The sequence below is a fragment of the Microcebus murinus genome, chromosome X, assembly GCF_040939455.1.
Source record: "Microcebus murinus isolate Inina chromosome X, M.murinus_Inina_mat1.0, whole genome shotgun sequence".
NCBI classification, from domain to species: Eukaryota; Metazoa; Chordata; class Mammalia; order Primates; family Cheirogaleidae; genus Microcebus; species Microcebus murinus.
Window position 1 is genome coordinate 14,160,935 of NC_134136.1, and position 20,819 is coordinate 14,181,753.

The 20,819-nt window shown below is 34.1% G+C and overlaps 1 protein-coding gene across 1 annotated transcript in view; it reads right to left on the minus strand.

The window, feature by feature from the left end:
- Positions 1–13,716, minus strand: part of HDX (highly divergent homeobox) — a 239,504-nt gene extending 225,788 nt beyond the window's left edge. Inside the window, exon 1 of the mRNA XM_012790096.2 lies at positions 13,585–13,716. The gene's annotated coding sequence lies outside the window, so the exon portion shown is untranslated. The remainder of the gene's footprint in view (positions 1–13,584) is intronic.
- Positions 13,717–20,819: the final 7,103 nt, after the last annotated feature.

Genomic DNA, 20,819 nt, shown 5'->3' on the forward strand with positions numbered 1-20,819 from the left:
CAGTTATTTGTGTTTAACTGTGTCTTTGTATTTAAAGTGGGTTACTTGTAAACAGTACATAGTTCAGTTTAAGTCTAATATGACATATCTGCCTTTTAATTGGTATGTTTGGGCAATTTTGCAATTAATATGATTATTGAAATTGTTGGGTTTAAATCTACAATCTCGCTATTCGTTTTCTCTTTGTCCCATCTATTCTTTGTTCCTTTTTCACTATTTTTCTGCCTTTGTTGGTATTAAATATTTTTTTATGATTCTAATGTGTGTTTTTGTTAGCTCATCACTGTTATTATTTCGATAATTATTTTATAGACCATAATATACCTCATTAACTTATTACTATGTTATCTTATTATACCTCTTCATATATAATAGAAAAATCTTACAATAGTATACTTCCATTTCTCCTCTAATGGGATTTGTGCTATTGTTGCACATTTTGCTTTCAAGTATGTTAAATAACACTCAATAAATTATCAAACAATTAAACAGTCATCTTTTAAAATGATTTTTAAAATTTAATAGGTCTTTCATTTATACTTACATGATACCTATTTCCAGTGTTCTTCTTTCCACTATGTAGGTTCAAATTTCAATTTGGTATCATTTTGCTTCTGCTTGAGAACTTTAACATTTTGATAGGCTATATATGCTAGTGACCTATTTTTTCCTTTGGTATGAATAGTAATGACTTTATTTTGCTTTGAATTTTCAATTACAGAATTCTAGGTCAACAGATTTTTTTTCTTTTAGTACTTTAACAATGTGGCTCCACTATCTGCTGTGTTATATTGTTTCAATGAGAGATACTTCTTGTCATTCTCATATTTGCTCCCTGTGCATAAAACGCAGTTTTTTCCTCTGGCTGCTTTTAAGATTTTCTTTTTCTCTGGATTTCAGCAATTAGATTATGATATGCCTTGGTGCTATTTTCCTCATCTTTCTTATTCTTGGGATTGGGTGAGGTTCTTTGCTATGTGGGTTCATAGTTTTCATGCAATTTATAAAATTTTCAACTCTTAGTTTTTAAATATTTTTATTCCTCATCTTACCTTCTGGGACTCAAAAAATGATTATGTTAGGTTGAATGATGTCCCCGAGCTCACTGTTGCTGTGTTCATTTTTTCTGTCTATTTTTCGTTTTGGATAATTTCCACTTGCATATATTCAAGTTCACTAGTTTTGTTCTTCTACAGTGGCTAATCTGCTGTTAAAGCTATCCAGTGCATTCATCATTTAATATGCTGTATTTTGTCTCTAGAATGTCAATATGAATCTTTAAAAAACTTCTTCCATTCTTTTTCTCATCCTGCTTGTGCTTTCTTCTACCTTATTGAACATATGGAATGCAGTGATAACAGCTGTTTTAAATTCTTCTCTATGATTATGTATATATTATTTTTATTCTGTTTTGTTATTGTTTTCTCACTGGACTCTGGGTTGTATATTTTCCTGTTTTGTTTTCATGGGTGGCAATTTTTAATTTAATGGCAGATACTGTGAATTTTGTTTTAGATACTGGATATTTTTGTCGTCTTTAAATATGTTTGGGCTTTGTTCTGGGATATATTTAAGCTACTAGGAAATGCTTTGATTCTTTTGAGGCAAATCTAGAATTGTCCTTATTCTAGAGCTAATTAGCCCCATTACTGAGGCAATATCCTTCAATCAACCTTCTCAAATGCCTCATGAAATATGAGGTTTACCAATCTGGCTGGTATTAACATAAATTATTCCTGGCCCTGTATGAGTTCTGAGGATTATTTTGCCAATTCTGCCTATTCCTTTCTTGCTTTCTTGGACCTCAACAGTTTCTTCACACATTGAGCTGATCATTATTCAGCCAGACTTGAGGGATCCCTCTACAGATTTCTGAAGCTCTGTCTATGGGAAATTTCTTCTCTCCAGTATGCTGTCTCACAAATTCTAGCCACCCTGTGAAATCTGAACTCTGTCTAAACTCTGAACTCTGTCTCCTCAACTCAGAGACACTCCTAGGATATTTGGTTTCATTCTCCCTGAGCTATTGTCTGGAAACTTTCATAAGTCAGGTAGATGGAACATCTGTAAGGCTTATCTTATGCATTCCCCTGATCTCAGGAATCATGGCCTTCAGCTGCTTTTTGTCAAAGGGCTGAAATCCATTGTTTCCTTTGTTTCTGTTTTTTGTTTGTTTGTTTGTTTGTTTGTTTGTTTGTTTTCAGATATCTAAGATGAAAGAGTAAAGCCTATTTCTGTTACTTCATCATGGCTGTAAGCAGAACTTCATGTGGCCTTTTTTAGAGTTGGGACACAAGGCGTCTGTATACTTCCATACCTATTAAGCTTCATTACTTGCTAGTTTTTTTTTTTTTTTTTACCTTAGCAGAGATAACTGACCTCTTGAACCTAATTTCCTATATGTGGAAAATGGGGCTATAAAAACTGTTCTACTCTTCTTTACATGAGTTATTTTCACTAAAATACTTTAGAAACTATAATGTGCTATGTAAAGTCTATTTTTGTAAATAGTTGACATTTTTATTACTAACTGCTCATTCCTCCTTAGAATAATTATTTTAACAGATACCAATCCATTCTTACACCATCTGTATATAAACCTCAAATGAAGGAAATGCACATTATTATATTATCATGGCAAAAGGACGACTGATATTGTTGCTCTATGTGATGAGAGTTTGATCTTTTATTTTTTTATTTTATTTTTTTTAGCATATTATGGGGGTACAAATTTTAAGGTTACATATATTGCCCTTGCCCTCCTCCCCACTCGAGTTAGAGCTTCAGGCATGTCCATCCCTCCTTGGTGCGCATCACACTCATTATGTGTGTATATACCCATCCCCTCCCCCTCACCTGCCCAACACTCAATAGATGTTATTCCTATATGTCCAAATGTTGAAATATGTGAAAGTTAAGAACAATATCAATGACATGTTGTCCACATATTTTGATGCCTATGCAGAATTTTTCAGTGTAAATTTAATATTGAAAATTTAAAAATCATATTAAACTAGGTGAATTCTTCTATTAGAACTGTTATTAAATCTTGTTTTATTTAGTAAATGCTTGATTAATGTACAGTAATGTACTGATATTTGAACGTAATGAAATTTGAACACGTATAAAATAATTGCTGTTGTAAATCTGTTCTCAGAAGCTGTCACTTTAACCTGTCATTTACATTTAAAGATCTTCATTTTTACAAAAAAAATCTCTCTATTTATCTTATTTTATAATTAACTTGCCAGAATTTACAGATATTGAAACAAATGAATTCCAACATCGTGTAAGCATAAAGTCTAGGAAAAGATATACTTTCTATTCTAATACTATGAAACTCATGAACTGAATAACTGGATATTTATGAACTGTTTATTGGACTATAATTTACTGAAATGCATTGCACACATCTCTTATCTTATATTTTAGAGATATAATTGGCCTCTATCACCTAGGTGGGAATATGAAACAGAAAGAGATTTTAATAACAACTTACCATATAACTCTCTCAGGGCACAAAAAATTGTAAACTGACCTCATTTTTAAAAACATTTAAAAATTCTGTGTAATTAATATTCATGTTTGCCAGCTACATAAAATCTAAACATATATGCAAAGTGACATAAACAGAATTGCAAGGCAATTTTGTATACACATCCTCCATATAAATATATGAAAATATATGCATTTAAAGAGACATATACATATATAGCTTCAACCCTAATGATGAAATTCTAAAGAGAGTTAATGTTTCTACCAAAAAGAAAAGCAATAGCAAGTAGATTTCTTGGATCTCAGAATGTTTCATCAATTATAATAATTTATTAACTTTCCATTAAACTTACTTTTATCATGTGTTAATATGCTAAAATAATAAATACCTATAAACTATAAATAATTTATATGCTCAGATGTCAAAATTCATATTATAAAAGTACAAATATCAATTTCAAGTAGATGATTAGTTGGAAGACAGAAACATAAATAGGGACTAAACTGGGTAACTGATTTCCTTGTATCTTTAGCTGTCTTTCTACAATAGTACATGCATACACCCAGACAGAACATATGACAATTAATGATCAGTGATATACAGCATCTCCTAATAAGCTAAATAGTACCTTGATCTATACATATTTGTTGAGAAAATTGTGTTTCTTTTTACATATCTAGTCCTAAATAAATTGTGCAAGTAATTCACTTCTACCTTTCACTAGACAAAGTGTTTGCACTACCAGAAAGAAGCATTGACTGCTAACATTTCACAATCTTGAAATTCATGATTTAGGTTAATATCTTTAAAATGTAGGTTGTATTTTAATTTACTAATGAGGGAAGCAGTATAAAATTTCCCATAGCCACACATTGAAAAAGTGATTGTATATAAATTGTTCATTATATCAAAATAATCTATATGTCCCTTGGATTTCATTATATTGAAATTTTATCCTTATATTAATTCTCTCTCAACTTTTTTTATCTTCCACATAACTCCACCCTACCTCTCTTCCTCTCGCCTCACTCCAAGAAATAATTTTGATTGGTAGTTAAAATTTGTTTTAAAAGGTTAAACCCATATTTATTCACTCAGATTAGACATTCTTTTAGTGTTTCCTGAATCAGACTTACATAGTATATGTTAAGAATTAAGGGGAGTTTTTCTTAGAAGCAAAGAGATGGACTATCCAATTTTCTAATACTTCCCATTCCTGATTTTACATTAATATACAAAAATCTTAGCAGAAAAAAGTTTAAGTACATACCTATTCTTTAGGGGTTAGAGGAAGATCTCTCAAAGCACACCATCTACTGGTAAGTAGGTAACATTATAGAAACAATATACAAACATACATTTAATCAATCAAATAGTGAACGCATAAATTTATCTCCATAAAGAAAAGGGAACCCTTGTACACAGTTGGTGGTATTATAAATTAGTACAGCCATTATGGAAAATAGCATGGAGGTTCCTCAAAAATTAAAAATAGAACTGCCTACCATATAATCCCACTTCTGGGTATATAGCCAAAGGAAATGAGATCAGTATGTTGAAGAGATTTCTGCACTCCCATGTTTATTGTAGCATTATTCACAATAGCCAAGACATGAAATTAATCTATGTGTCCACCAACGGATGAATGGGTAAAGAAAATGCGGTGTATATACATATATACACACAATGGAACACTATTCAGCTTTAACAAAGAAGGAAATCTTGTCATTTGCAACAACATGGATGAACTTTGCGGACATTATATTAAGTGAAATAAACCAGAAGCAGAAAGACAAATACTGTGTGTGGAATCTATAAATGTCTAATTCATAGAAGCAGAGAGTAGAATTGTGGTTGCTGGGGGTGAGTTAGGGAATTAGGTAGATGTTGGTCAGGTGATGCAAAATTTAGTCAGATAAGAAGAATAAGTTTAAGAGATCTATTGTGACTATAGTTGACAACAATGTATTGTATATTTGAAAATTGCTAAGAGTAGATTTTAAATGTTTTCATCTCAAAAAATAAGTATGTAGATAATATATATGTTAATTAGCTTGATTTAGCCATTCCACAATGTATATACATATATCAAGACATCATGCTGTACAATGTAAATATATAATTTTTATTTGTCAATTAAAAATAAAAAAGTATCCATATAAATACTTGTAATAGACTAAGAAAATGTTTAATGACGTAAAAGCTTTATAGAATACAACCCCAAATATGATAGCCATAGGTAAAGCCCCTTCTTTAGTCTTCCTTTGAAAAATAAAAGCAAAAACAAAAGCAAAATCATTCCTAGACCAGCAAAATCCATCTTTGGGTCTTTGTTTGAGGTATTTTTCTTTAAGATATTCAATTCTTATTCCATTAAATGTCTTTCAATTGTTATTTATGACTATAAAAGAGAAGTTTTATCTTCATACCTGGTGAAAAGGCTTTGTGTGTGAGTGTGCATATGAATATTGTGGGGTTTTCTTTTTAAGATTATTAGTTAAAAAACTTCAAATTTAAAAATTGTCATAAAACTTGAAGACCACTGAAAATATGTCCCTGGATTACTAAGGGTCTGCAGACCTCAGTTTGAGAGATGCTGCCCTATGTCAAGCTTGTGGCATTAAGATAGAAAGCACATGTTATTTCCAAATCATATATACATATATATATATATATATATTTTTTTTTTTTTTGAAGAACAGGGCTATCATTAACTCCTAATGTTTTTGTTGACACTGTATTTTTCCTGCCTGGTCATATTTCTCATGTGGCTATGAGACACAAGGGGAGAGATTGTTATACAAGTAACATGCTTCTGGGTCTTTTGTTACAATTATATACCTTGGCAGTAATCAGACCAAATCTGAATGTATGAAATAAATTATTCAGGGTCTAGTGTACATCATAAGTTCTTTAATGTCTAAACCACTTTGTTCAACGTCTACCATATTATAGAACACAAATTCACTAAATAAGTATTTTTTGAGGATAATACTTAAATATCAACTAAAGGACAATCTTGACTATATTAGTTTGCTAGGACTACTGTAAGCAAAATCCAGGTGGCTTAAACAACAGAAATGTTTTGTATCACAGTTCTGAAGGCTAGAAGTCTGAAATGAAGGTTTTGGAAGAGTTACTTTCTTCTGAAGACTGTCAGGGAAGGATCTATCTCAGGCCTTTCTCCCTGGCTTGTAGTATACCTTAAGGTTTACATAGCATGTTCCCTATATGTATGCCTGTATCCAAAAGTCCCTCTTTTATGAGGACACCAGTCATATCGGATTAGGGCCCCACCCTAGTCCAGTATGGCTTAATCTGAATTTAACTAAATTACATAGGCAACTACATTATTTCCAAATAAGGTCACATTCTCAGAAACTAGAGTTCAGGACTTCAACATATAGAGTTTTCAGAGGGGGACACAATTCAACTCATAATACTAATTGACATTTCAGTAACAAGATTAGAGGCTGATTTCCACTGTCATCTAAAAAGGCCATCAATTCTTGTGGCAGGCAGAAAAAGACCCCCCCCCCAAGAAGTCTATGTCCTAATTCTTGGGACCTGTGAATATTTTAGGTTACATGGAAAAAGAGAATTAATGTTGCTAATCAATTGACCTTAAATTAAGAGATTATCCTAGATTATTTGAGTAGGCTCAATAAAATCACAAGGCTCCTTAAATGTGGAAGATGAAGGCAGACAACTTAATATCATAGTGATGCAACGTGCAAAAGATTTTAGCAGCCACTACTAGATTTGAAGATGGAATCAGGCCATGAACCATGGAATGTGGGGAGCCTTTAGAAGTTGGAAACAGCAAGAAAACGGAATCTTCCCTTATCCTTATCTTGCCAGAAAGAAGTTGGAAATGGCAAGAAAACGGAATCTTCCCTTATCCTTATCTTGCCAGAAAGGATAACCCAAATGACATCTTGAGATGTCATGGGAAAACCCAAATGACATCTCAGTGAGACCCATTTCAGATTTCTGACTTCCAGATCATAAGATAATAAATTTGTGTTGTTTTAAGCCACTAATTTTATGATAATTTGTTACAGCAGCAAATAGAAAACATATAGTTCCCCTTGAACATGTTGACGACAGTGACCTCAATATGTATATATTCCTCTATAATACTCTGTTGACAAGTCAAGTAATTAGGATAATACTATTTCAATGGTGAAGCCACTGCTGTCACCAAAATAAATGGATACACTCACTCTTAATTTTATCTATCATATAAGTGTAGCTATTTTCTCAATAAGACAATGTTGACTCCAGAGTGGAGCAAAGCTGATATCTATTAGTCAAATAATATAGAATGGAGAATACTTTGATTACATATTTCTTTACACATGTGAAAACAGGCAAAAGAAAATTTAGTTGTTTTTTCTTATAACCACCAGCTCTTTAAAAGTCTTTCTTATACAAGAATTAAGATTTTACTTTATATATGTGCTTCTAATACTTTAATGTGCATATGGAACACCTAGGGATCATGTTAAAATTCATATTCTGATTCAGTATGTCTAAGGTTGGGCTAGAGATTTTGCAGTTTCTAAGCAGCTCCCAAGTGATGCCTATGTTGCCACTCTATGGATCACACTTTGAGTAGCAAGAATTTAATAGATATAGATTTACCAATCCCTACCAAAAATGTAAATTGAGTGCATATTGCAATCAATACTGAATTCAAAGAGTCTCTTTGTACATTAATATTACTAGTTGGTAGGAAAAATACCACAAACTAACTTTCAACATATTTTAATGATTTATTGATGATAAAAGTCAGCCTATAGGTTCTAAATAGTGTCAGACTGGTTACTTTAATAACTAACATACATATTCAAAGATAACTTCATTTGGTTATACTGTTGTCTTAGAATAGTCAAGATGAGTCAAGCCTGAGCATTTGAATACCTAATGCAATACTTACACTAATGGAGAATATATTTCTTCTTCCACATTTTATGATGCCCTGGGTCTCTTCCAATTGTTGCTCTGTTGAGGAGATTTCAACACAACAAATGACTGGTCTATGAAAGGGCAAAGCTATTTGGAAAAGGGGTCTCAGATAATTAATTTCTCAAATGGCACAGCTATTCCATCCATTAAACACACAATAGATAGATCAAGCTAACCAAATAAGAAAGTATTAAAGTAATAAATTAGTGTAGTAGAAAACTTATATAATCTTATAATCTTATAAGCTATTCTTTCATGAAATCTAATGAAGAAGTGCTTTCATCATTAGTTGGTTTGACAGTAGGAAAGAATATGGTTCTATGTGCCTTCTGCCAGTGAAGCCATTGGGGGTCAAAACAATGACCCCTTTCCCCTAAACCTTAGCCTTTATATAAAAAAGTCATTTCCACTGAAAGAAAAAGGAAAATGCCATAGGTATCAGAGGTTCAGAAAGAGAGACAAGTTGGGGGGAAATACATCTTTATAGATATAGATGCAAATTAAAAATAACAATAAAAGGCCTCATTCTAGCTCCCTAACCTATAACCTAATAAATAGCCTACACATTAAGCATGCAGCATCTAGAATGACACTTGCCTTCAAGTCCTGCCTCTGCCATTTACTAGTTCAATGACCTTATAACAGCAGCATACGCAAACACTTGTCTCTATGAGAAAAGTGCCTACCAGGGATATGTAAGCCACATGTTTGCATGTCTCTTTTAACAATCTTAAAATAAATTGTTCCCAACACCAAGAGAACAAAGAGAAAGGAGATGTTTTCTTGAAATTTTTGCCACTCTGAAAAAATAACATGTTTAAAGATTCTAAGAATCAACCCAGTTGGACATAAGTCTGGTTGTAAAACAATAGGAGACCAGTAGGGTAGGATAGGTGCTGTTATAGATTTCTTTACAGAAGGCAGATGTAAACTGTGGCACTTAATTGATTGACAGTACAATCTCATGTGTCTGGTTGCCATGCACCATGTACCTAGATCTCTGGTTTAATCCAGGCAATTTTGCTACTAGTTGGCACAAGGATGACTTCATTTGCACAAGTTTCAATTTATTACCATAAAATTTTATGCAGACTGGAAAGGTCTCAGGATGTCAGTGACAATTTCTGAATATGCTAACATCTCTAGCTCCCTTCTTATGCAGAATATATCTCTGAAATATTATCCTTGTTTACTTTCAAACCGGTATGCCCTGATATAGGGTACTCAATGCAAGCATATTAAGACATCAACAATTTCAGTTTGAGTTCACTGACTCCACTGTAAAATCAAAATCAACAATTCAAATATTTTTATCTAGTTGGGGATTATACTATACAAAAATATAATTCCCCATGGAAGTACAATGACATTTTAAAAGCAGAATGAATTATATATTTTAAAATATATATTTTCTACAAAGTTTCATGCTATCTTTTTCAATGAAGACTGAGAAACTGTGTTTTTTAAAATACCTAAAATAGATGCAAGTATACACCATTTGATCAAGCTTAAACATCACTGATTTTGTAGAAGTGGTATGGTGTTCATGGGAAACACATCACACACACACACACACACACACACACACACACACACATACATTGGGCAAGGACTCCAGAAATTTAGATCCTAACCAAAGCTCTGCCAAAAAATCATTACATAGCCTTAGTAAAGCAGACCCTGATGATTATAAGTCAAATAGACCTACATTTGTACCCCAATTGTGACATTTAGTACTTATATGGTCCCAGGAAAGTTAACTGCTTTGAATATCGGTTTTGTTGTTTGCAAAATGGGGTATAATACTAGACACTAATTCACAGGGATGTTGTGAGGTTTAAATGTGCTAACATACAATATTTTTAGCACAATGCCTGGCACTAAGTGTTTAATATTAAAGTTCACTAACACTAGTGAGATACTTCACTTCTCTGAGTATCAGATTCCTTATTTGTAAAATAAAGAGATGATTTATCATTTGAATATCCCTTCCAGATCAATCTCTACAAATTAAATGGGAAAACCCAATGGTAGTCTCTCATTCAGATAAGAATTGTAAAATAAATCTTAAAACACAAACACCATACTCTCCTTTTTTTCACATTTTATTTTAGGCCCTCTAAAATTAATAGCGATCTAAGCACCATATTTTAACCAAAGTTGTCTAACTTTGAACAGTTTTCTCTATTTGTCTACATGTAAACGTCTAGGAAGTCTCAATTATTATGAATGCTGGCTACAGTCTAAAACAGTTTTGAGGGAATTCACATAATGTAGGTAATAAGAGAAAAGGTCAAAGAAAAGGATTTTCCCTTAGACTAAATAACAGTCCTAGTTTACTTACAATAATCTATAACAATGATTTCCAAATTTATAGGTTATAATGCCGCACTTGACTGCTTTTTAATCCATGTTTCTAACCAGAAAATCTTTATGTGATATTGGGATGGTGCCTCAAAATGAGGCAGTAGCCAAAGTGAAATCTGTAAAAAGCCTCTATATTAAACCACAATCACACTGTCATTCAAGCAAAACTTGAGCTCCATGGAGCAATGAAGTTTGAAGCCCAAGGAGAAGGAAAATGACTACCAATATATTATATAATAGCAATCATGGCAACCATCACAATGATCAGCTTTGATTCAAGAGATGTTAAAATCAAAATTATCAGGGATGGTCAATGTAAAAGTGATTAAAGATATAAGGCAATAAAAAGTAATTGGTAGATTTTAAAAGACACATGATGCAGTTTCACCAATAAGTATAGAAAAAGGGAATTCATCTTAATTTAGAATTTTTCCAACTGAGAAAATTACAGACAGAACCACTTCTGGGATAATGTTCCCTTGGACATGTTTATGAAAACGTGATGTATTTGGAGGCTACCCACTACATAGAGGGCTCCCTAATGCCTTTTCTCTGACTTATATTCAGGTTTATTTAGTCACTATAGGGTCCCTTGCCTGATTAATAATTAATAAATGTTTACATTTCACATGTGTATAGTAACAATATCACTTCATTTCCCAGAAGATTGTTTTCTAAAGGAAAAAAAGAATATATGTAACTACAGCTATTTTAATTAGTCAGTCAGGTGTTGTAGACAGATGATAAATAAGTAGATAGCATGGCCCCAACCCTTAATGTGGGGTTTAAAAAACCCCTGAGAAGTCCAGTCTCTCTCTCTCTCACTCTCGCTCTATCTGTGTGCATGTGTGTGTCTCTGTCTCTCTCACTCACACACACACACACCAAATAAAAAGAAAATAAAAAAATAATATGAACCAGGCTAAAAGAAAATGACAAATACAAGAATTAATGTGGAAATTCTAGCAAAAGTGAGCTAACAGTTGGGATAGACTTGAAAGGCACTTATGGAGATGTATAACTTGAGTTAAGCTTCCAACATGGGTAATATTTGAATTATGTGGAAGAGAGAGCATCCTAGATGAAGGGGATGACAGTGATGTGAGAAGGGTAAGGAGTGGTATGGAGGTAGGTTGTTTAGGGAACATTAAGGAGAGTTGTGCATTGAATAATAAAGTAAAATAAGGTTCCTATGGTACAGTGAGACCAGATTATACAGTTCTTTGAAATTCAGGTGGAATCGGGCTTGGAACAATATAAAACAGTGAGCCAAGAATTGGTAAAAAAAAAATGAATTAATGAACGAAGTGTTCACAGATCATTATTCTGGTGGGATAAATTAAGGATTTGTGGCATAGGTGAAGACTGGCTAGGAAGCTTCTGTTGCGATTATATAGGTGATGATGAGAGTTTAGATTTTAGAGTAAGGGAGGAAATATGTGAGAGGGCTTTCAAAAGAAAATTCACCAGGACTTGGTAATCCCTTAACCACAAGAAATGGAGAAAAATCCAGATTTTTCTGTAAAATAGATCATCTCCATGATCAGATAGATGGTGGAGGGCAATTAATAACACTACTGTACAATTTTTCCTCCAAGGACAGACAGGCATGTTGTTCCTCACAATTGCTGAGTAATATAATCCCTCACAATAAAGTGATGTTGGAGAGAGTCCCTCAAAATAATATTTGACTACAGTGGTTCTAGCAGAGGCACAGAGGGAGAATAAAGAAGGACTCAGCACCAAACCTGGAATCAGGACTAAAGATTTATAAGAGACTATTTTAAGAAAACAAAAAGAAAAGAAAAAAAGAAAAATTTCTGATTCTGAGTCTCCACAATGGATTTCACTCTATTTTCAAAGAGTTTAAGGTTCAAAATCACCATCACCCCATATCGGAGTTCCTCTAAGATTAACAGATTCGTTTACATAATTAATGTTTACTTTTTTCTCCAAACACAAATGTTTCTCATCTGAGAAATTTCTATCCCACAAATTTATTTCTGCGTATTTTCCATTACTACACATCTAATATCTAAAATTCATTTCTGCGTATTTTCCATTACTACACATCTAATATCTATAGATTGAGAAATTGCCTTCTCAAATTTATCAGGCCCATTTGGGGCTTGGATATACTCAGTAGGCCAGATTCAAAGTAACTGGCAGAGAGCCCTCCCCACCAACTGGTGCTTGAAATAACCCAAGGCCAAGCCCCCTAAGCCTTCCCATATTCAGCATTGAAAGGGCTCAGCCCCACCCCCTCCAATTAAACCGAAAAAGCGCCTGCGCATGCTCCATGTAGATTCTCGTCGAGAATAACCCTCCTCAAGGTGCTAATGCGCAGGCGCAACGTCCTCGGTGCGTTTGAGTAGGGCTGTGAGAAATCTACTGTCCAGTGAAATCTGGAAGTGGTAGAATTCAACCCCCTCTTTTCTTTGGAGGCAAAAGTGCCACTTCTTTTTACTACCGTGCCAGAAGCGCGTCCCAAACATCGCCCTCTCTCGGAGTAAGTTTCTTCGTTCTCTGGCAATGCCTACTGTATCCCTATTCTCAGCTCGTTTCTAATCGCAAGCTGCTGCCAGCCTTCGCTCAGAGAGAAGAGACAGTTAGTTCCCAAGAAGCCGCACCAGTTTGTTGGCTGCCTGTTTAGGCCACAGAACCTACGGGCCCCCCACTGAGCAAAGCTTTACCGCGGTTCCTTGCCCGCCCCGCTTCGCCCTTCATACCCACCCAGGTTAGGTGCTTACCTCGGGCGTGGTCCGGTCACGGAAGAGATTAGAGGGACCCAATTAGGCCACTGCTGGGACAGGCGGATTCAGCGAGATTTTTCCAGGGTTTCCACTGCCGCCTCAGACAATGAAATCAGCGTGTCCGATCATCAATTCTCATCATGATCGTGACGTCACAAAAGACAGCGGCCAATGAGAGCCCGAGATCAGCTCCGGACAGTCCCTGGCCTCAGCCCAGAACCTCGAGTCGGGAGGGGAGAGGAGAGATGGCTGCCTGCAATTGGGCTGCCTCTTCCCCTGCACATATCAGCTGCATCTATGGCCAGGCCTTTCTGTACCTCTCCCTCCCAGAATAGCTGTGAACACCCATAATCCCTGTGACTATAGTAGTTAGTTACATGCCAGCCATTTGAGGAGGTGCTGCTTGGCCTTCCAATTTGAGATTACCTGTCAAAACCAAATGATAGCAAAAGAACATAGATCTTTTGTGGTCAGTGTTCAATTGACAGGTATATATTCAGTTTTACTAAAATCAAGAAGGCGTCCATTGAGCCTTTAGAAGTTTTCAGTAAGAGCAAGTATGCTGTTACATGTGACTGGTTGACTGTGGTGACTGAGGTAAGAGGCTATGGGTTCCATTCACCTGACCTCAGTCTCTTTTCTTCCAGAAATTACTTGGGTGATCTCCATTACACCATTACATCAAAAACATCAAGCCACATGTCACATCAGTTAACACACTTAATATACTCCTCAAATTTTCTGGATGCCACCAAAAGCCCTACGTCAGGAAAACTCAATCCTCTATAGTCAATGGTCTAAAGAGAAATTTAGGTGAATTTTTGAAAACAAAAGACATATCATGCCCAGCTCCAGACTATCCAATGGTTTCCATTCACATGCACTACAAAATGTGAATTGCTTACCATGTTCTCAAGGCCCTAAATGATATGGATTTTGCCATCTTTCTCACCTCTTCTCTTGCCACTCAGCCACTAACTCACTTTCTAATCATACTGGCCTTCTCTCCATTTCTCAAACGAGGCAAACTCATGCCCACATCAGTGATCTTATACTGTTGTGCTCTCTGATCTTTGTATGACTTACCCCATCACTTGATTAAAATCTTTGCTCAAAGGAAACCTCTTTAAAGAGGTGTTCCCTATTTAAAACTGTGGTCTTCTTAATGCTCCCTATAAACTCTTTCCTGTTTCATTTTTCTTTATAGCACTTATTCTTATCAATCACACTCCAAATTTTTAGTTATTGAAAATATAAGATCCCTAGGGCAGAGTTTTTGTTTCTTTTATTATTATATCCCTATCATCAAGAAGAGTTCTGGACACAAAGTAGACAAATCAGTAAGTATATCTTGAATGGATGATGAAAGAAAATTTTTCAAAGTCATAAACTTGCATTTTCCATTAGATTGGGATAGGCTGGAGTGAGAGATATCAGTTACATAGTTGTAGTGGTAATCCAACTCTTAGGTGACTTGGTAATATATCAGGGAGTTAAGAGTAGGAATGAATAGAAATAATGGAATCTGAGGCATTTCAGATAAGGAATGACAAGGGTGAAAGTGGAGGATTCCAAAGTGACCTACCGGTGATGAATTACCATATTCATTAAGTACCTATTGTGTACCAGGAACAAGTGATATGAGAGAAAAAGAGCAAGATCCCTATCCTTGAAGACTTTATAGTCCAAAGATAAATGAAACCAGAGTGCAAAAAAGAGGCAATTGAATTCATCCAGTTCATTCCTCTTTTCCCCTCACACTCTATATCCAAGCCATCTGTAAATTTAAAGCCTTTACCTTCAAAATATGTCCCAAATCTAACCATTCTGCACCTCCTCTTTCACCACTACACCAAAGTCTCTACCACCCCTAGTTTGAAGTACTCCAAAAGCATGTTACATGGTTTTGCATCTTCCATTCTTGTTCTTCTTCAATATTTTCTCTTAATCACTCTAAATATTCTTTAAGAAGTTTGAGTCAGATAATATCATTACCTAGCTTAAAGCTCTAAAAATGGTTCCCATTACATTAACAGTAAGATAATTAACAGCTAATAAATGATATAGAATAAAAAAATAAAGAGTTCAAAGTTATGGCTTATTGCTCACTACTTGTTCCTGCCCTGTTTGTCTGTCTCTCTCTTTCTGGAAAGCCTGTTTCCTCTTCAGAGACTTTACCCTTGCTATGCCTTTTTGGAAAACTCTTCCCCCAGATCTTCACATAGCACACTTCACATCACTCAGGCTGTGTGCTAAAGTATTCTCTTCTCAGATGTGTCTTCATGGACTAATCTATTTAAAATAGCACTCCTAAATCACTATCTTCTATATCTTCTTACTGTGCTTTATTTTCTTCATATCACTATGGAAAATTACATTATTTGTTTGGTTACTTGTCTATTTTGCCTTTCCACAGTAGAATGTAAAGTTCAAGGAAGCAGAGACTCTGTATTTACTATTATATCCCTAATACCTAGAACTGCACCTGGCACATAATAAGCACTCAATGAGCCTTTGTGAATTGATGGATATAGAAAAGCATAGATCGTGTGGTGCAGGCTAGATATTCAGAGATAGGTATTCAGAGATGTTTCCGATATATTACTTAGGTATCTGTACCTGTCCTATTTATAGTATATCAATTAAAGACATGATTATTGAAATTGTAGGTGAAAATATCTAGGTATAATAATTAAAGCATGGCTATTAACCAAGATTTCAAATATCTCAAAAGATTCAACATAACAAATGCAGCAAGATGAAGTTTGACAAGACAAAACTGTAAGACTTCCTTTTAGGTTTACAAAAATCAGTTGCACAAGAACAGAATGGGAAATAAATACCTAAGTTGGAAAAAGTTTATTTAAAAATTTTATAAATTCAATATAAGTTGGTATAACATAGCTGTTAAGCAAGATAATTTATACTTGAACTATAATACATTAATAAAAAGCATCTGAATCAAGAGAGTTTAAGAGTCCTACTAGTCTATAACCTAGTCAGACCACACTTACTCTGTTCTGTTTATTATCCTTATTTTGGAAAAACTCTTCACACATGGCTACATAGAAGAGTAACAAGGAATGATGAGGCATCCACAAAATATAAGATATGAGGCAAGGCTCCAGTAAGTGGTGATGCTTAGCTTAAGGAGATGACCTTGTGACAATATAACTATGTTCAAATATTTGAAAAGCTGTTGAGGCAAAGACAGATGTGACTTACTGTATGGTTCTCTAGAATGGGCAGAACCACACCCCACACTCCTCAAAAAATATAAGTGACAGGGAAATAAATTGAAACTTAAAATTCAAGTGTTCAAAAATTATAGGACTCTTGTAAGTACAAAAGACATCAATCACTGAATATTCAAATATAATGAGCATCAATTAGGAATGCAGGCTTATCTATATTGAGTGTTTGCTAAAGTTCACTTCAACATGGAGTTTACTAATATTCTGGATCATTTCAAATGGGAAAATTTATTAAGGGAAAAGATGATTTTGGTCTTTTGGGATTTGGTTTGATGGAGCTGAATGGGAGGAAACATCTAGGTTGGGATGCCACTAATGAAAGACAGTCAAGTTACTGTTCTCTTATTACTTCTATCTTCATTATGTTGAATATAAATAAAGCATTTCATAGTGTATTTTGAATAAGCATAGGACTGCATACTTCAAAGAAGGTACTCCCAACTTTCATTTTTTCCTGTTTAATTTTTCTCATTAATAAGGAATTCATTTTCAAGTTCATTTTAACCAAGTTAACCATTTATTGATATATATGAGACCTGCTTAGATAGACCCAGAACAGTATTATAACATAGGATTACTAGGTTTATAAACTAATTTCCAATCTATTTAAAATTAGGGTAATTTCTCTGGTAAAACTGATTCTTATTAACCTGATGTTCTGTTTTATTTGTAGATTAGTAAGGTTCTTTTCTTCACTTTCACTTTTATCCTGCCCATTTTTTTCTTTTTTTCCCACTTTTTAAAAATTTTTAATTATTATGGATACATAATAGTTGTATGTCTTTATGGGGTACATGTGTTGTATACACATGTCCTGCCTACTTTTTAGGCATTTTGCAGCTGGTTAACATCTTCATTCAAAGTTGTGCTCCAAAAAGTTGATGAGAAAACTAAAACTAAGTGTTGTCTCTTTAAATACTCCTGATTCAAAGCATGAGAGAAATAATTTTAAAATGAAAATGCAATTTTTAAATTTACAGGTTCTAAGTGGATTTCAATTATTCATGACAGCCTTGAACTTAGTATTTTAGCTAGTTAAAAAGATACTATTTTAAGGAACTTTCTTCATCTTACTTTGACCAAGTCAGAGTAAACTCCTTGGTGGAAAACCACCTCTAATCATTAGTATACACTCTTCTACTCTAATGATTCTATAAATGACCTCTGAAGAACATTAAATTTCTAGTTTATAATTTATTTATTAAGGTGCTTCATTCTATAGAAAATGTATTAATGAAACTTGTGCATGAGCAAATTTCTGAAATCCAACTGATTTCTGAGCTCCGCTGTGGTTTTTGTCATGTGATATATTATTAATATTCCTGCTTTTTTCTACTTAAACTAAGCCAATGGTTCTCATAACATTTTCCTGGACCAGCAGCATCAACATAACCTGAGACCTTGTTGGAAATACAAAATATTGAACCCTACCTACAGATTCAGAAATTCTGAGGGAAGGGACTAGAAATTTGTGTTTTAGCAAGCCATTCAGGAAATTCTGATATATGATAAAGGTTAGGAACAACTATATAAAGCTGTAACTATAAGAGGGGAATAATGGAGGCAGTTTCATTCCACAAATATTTATTTAGCTTGTGTTGTGTGCTTGGAACGTAAAACTTACTAAAACATTATTTTTGTCCTTGAAATATTCATAGTCTAGTAGAGCAGTCACAGACCTAAAGAAAAAAATTTAAAATATTATGTAGTCCTTTGACTTGGGGCAGAGATCTGGGTTGAATGGATCTAGGGAAATTAGGACTGTGAATATAAAAGACTGGCTTTTGCAAAATAGGGTATTATTTCTGACATATCAAGCTCTATATTTCTGATATGGCTCCAAATATTTTCCGTGTAGTCATGTTATTGATGACAGGATAAAGTGAAAGAGCAGAGCCTCAATGACTCTAATTGTCAGTTGTATAATAGTAAACTCCAAAAAATCCTATTTTGTATATATCCAGAAAGAATTCTACTTATATAATTCTCTCTTGAGTAAATGTTGAAATGTATTAATATTTTTCTAATTCTATATTGAAATTTATTTGTAGCATTTTACCAGATATCTAGGGGACCTACATATTAACACTGATTGACTTCTGGAAGCAACTTGAATCCTACTGCTGTGAGAAAGGAAGTTTACTATTTATCCATGGATTGATTTCATTTAGATCATTTGTGAACTTGCTGGAATGGGTATATCCTAAGTAAATAGCTATCCTGGTCAATGAGATTAGATGATATACAAAGTGAATTATTTAGTCATAAGAGTGTTAGTAGTCCAGAAAAGTTGTCTGGAAAGTGGTTAATTACTTATTTAGCAGTATGAAATGTGGGCGGGCCATCCAGGAATCCTTGAAATCAATATCCTCTTTAAACCACAAAAAATATATCAGTGAGGCATATTGTAGTTTGTTCTGAATGCTCATTGATCTCTGGGGAAACTAACATATCTGAGGAGCTGAAAAGACCAGTAGTCTTCGGTTCAAATAAAGGGAGATACATTGAGAATATCTTTGCCCAAACAAGCAAAGTGTATCTGAAGAAACAACCAGATACATTTTTTATCATCCATGTTGTTATAAAAGAAGAGAGCAAAAGAAAAAAAAAAAAGAAACTAATTATGCTAAACCAATACTTGGTATGCAAGGAGTGTTGGGGAAGAAAAGTCTTTTGGGCTCTTAAGAATTCAGAGTCATTTGACAAACTACTCTGAACTTAAAATATAAAGGAATAAATGGCTATTTTTGAAATAAATTGAGTAAGAGAAAACCTATCTCATTTTTACATCATTTTGCCATCACTTTTTATGGATAAGGAAAATAAAGTGCAAGGAAGCAAAGTGACCTAAGGTCAATGGATCAATAATATACTAAATGATATACTTTTGATCAAACAGAGTTGATGATCACTAGAAAGTGACTATTAATGTAGTCATTTTCAATTGTAGATAGTGGATGAAGGCTGAAGAGCCAAAGTTTGGCAAGGCAAGTTAGGGATTCAAGGACTGAGTCTGAGTCAAGGTGGAACCGATGATCTCAAACTGTGTGAATAGACCGAAGTAGGTGCATACTGGATGACCAACAGAATCAGACAGTGAGGCCCCCAAATTATAGGTAGTTGGGGAAAACATAAAGGTCAGACATGTACCAAAAGTCATAGCAGATAAGATTATGGATCCAGAGGTGCTCAGACTGAGCTACAAAAATCAAGAACTAGTTAAAGAGAGTAAGTATGAGAAAACAGACAAAATGTTGGGAAAACAGCATTTAGGATCTAAGTTGGCAGGTAAAAAGTCAGGCAGATGCAAATACAAAGGTCAAGTTAAAAAGAAGGAAGCCAGAGACCAAACAAGATAAATTCAGGCCAAACCAGTTTGATTTATTAATCAAGAAAGTGTGTGGTTGGTTTGGGAGTCAAGGCAAATCAAGAAAAAGGGAAGTCACAGAACACAGAAACTTAAAGCAAGAGCATGTGTAGGTGAAAGGACAGATATAAATTCCAAGGTGGATCCTGATAAATGAGAGTGCTCTTCTGCCTTGGGTTTGAGATTTAATAATCCTAGTGTGGCCAGACTGGGTGTAAGTAATTGGGAATACCTTTCTGAGATGAATTTTGTATGGGCAGAAAAGTAGTAGCTTCTGGCAGTCAGATTCCAAAAACAAAACCCAGAGGAAAATAGGAAGAGTTTTGAATGTTATAAGAGTTTTTAAGATAACATCTTTCTTTGAAACTTAAATGAGTATCACTGCTTCTATTAGAGTAAATTTTCTAAATGACACATAGCAAAATTATTTAGTAATGAAATTTTCATGATTTCTTTTCAAAAGTTGTTACTATATTATACTCCCATCTTGCATTACACACACTGTGTAAAAATCTTATCATTTTATTAGCTTGCCATAAAAACTTATTTTAATTCTTACTATTTTTCTTCACAAATATCCCACCCAAATCAGCTCCAGAGTATTGATCCAT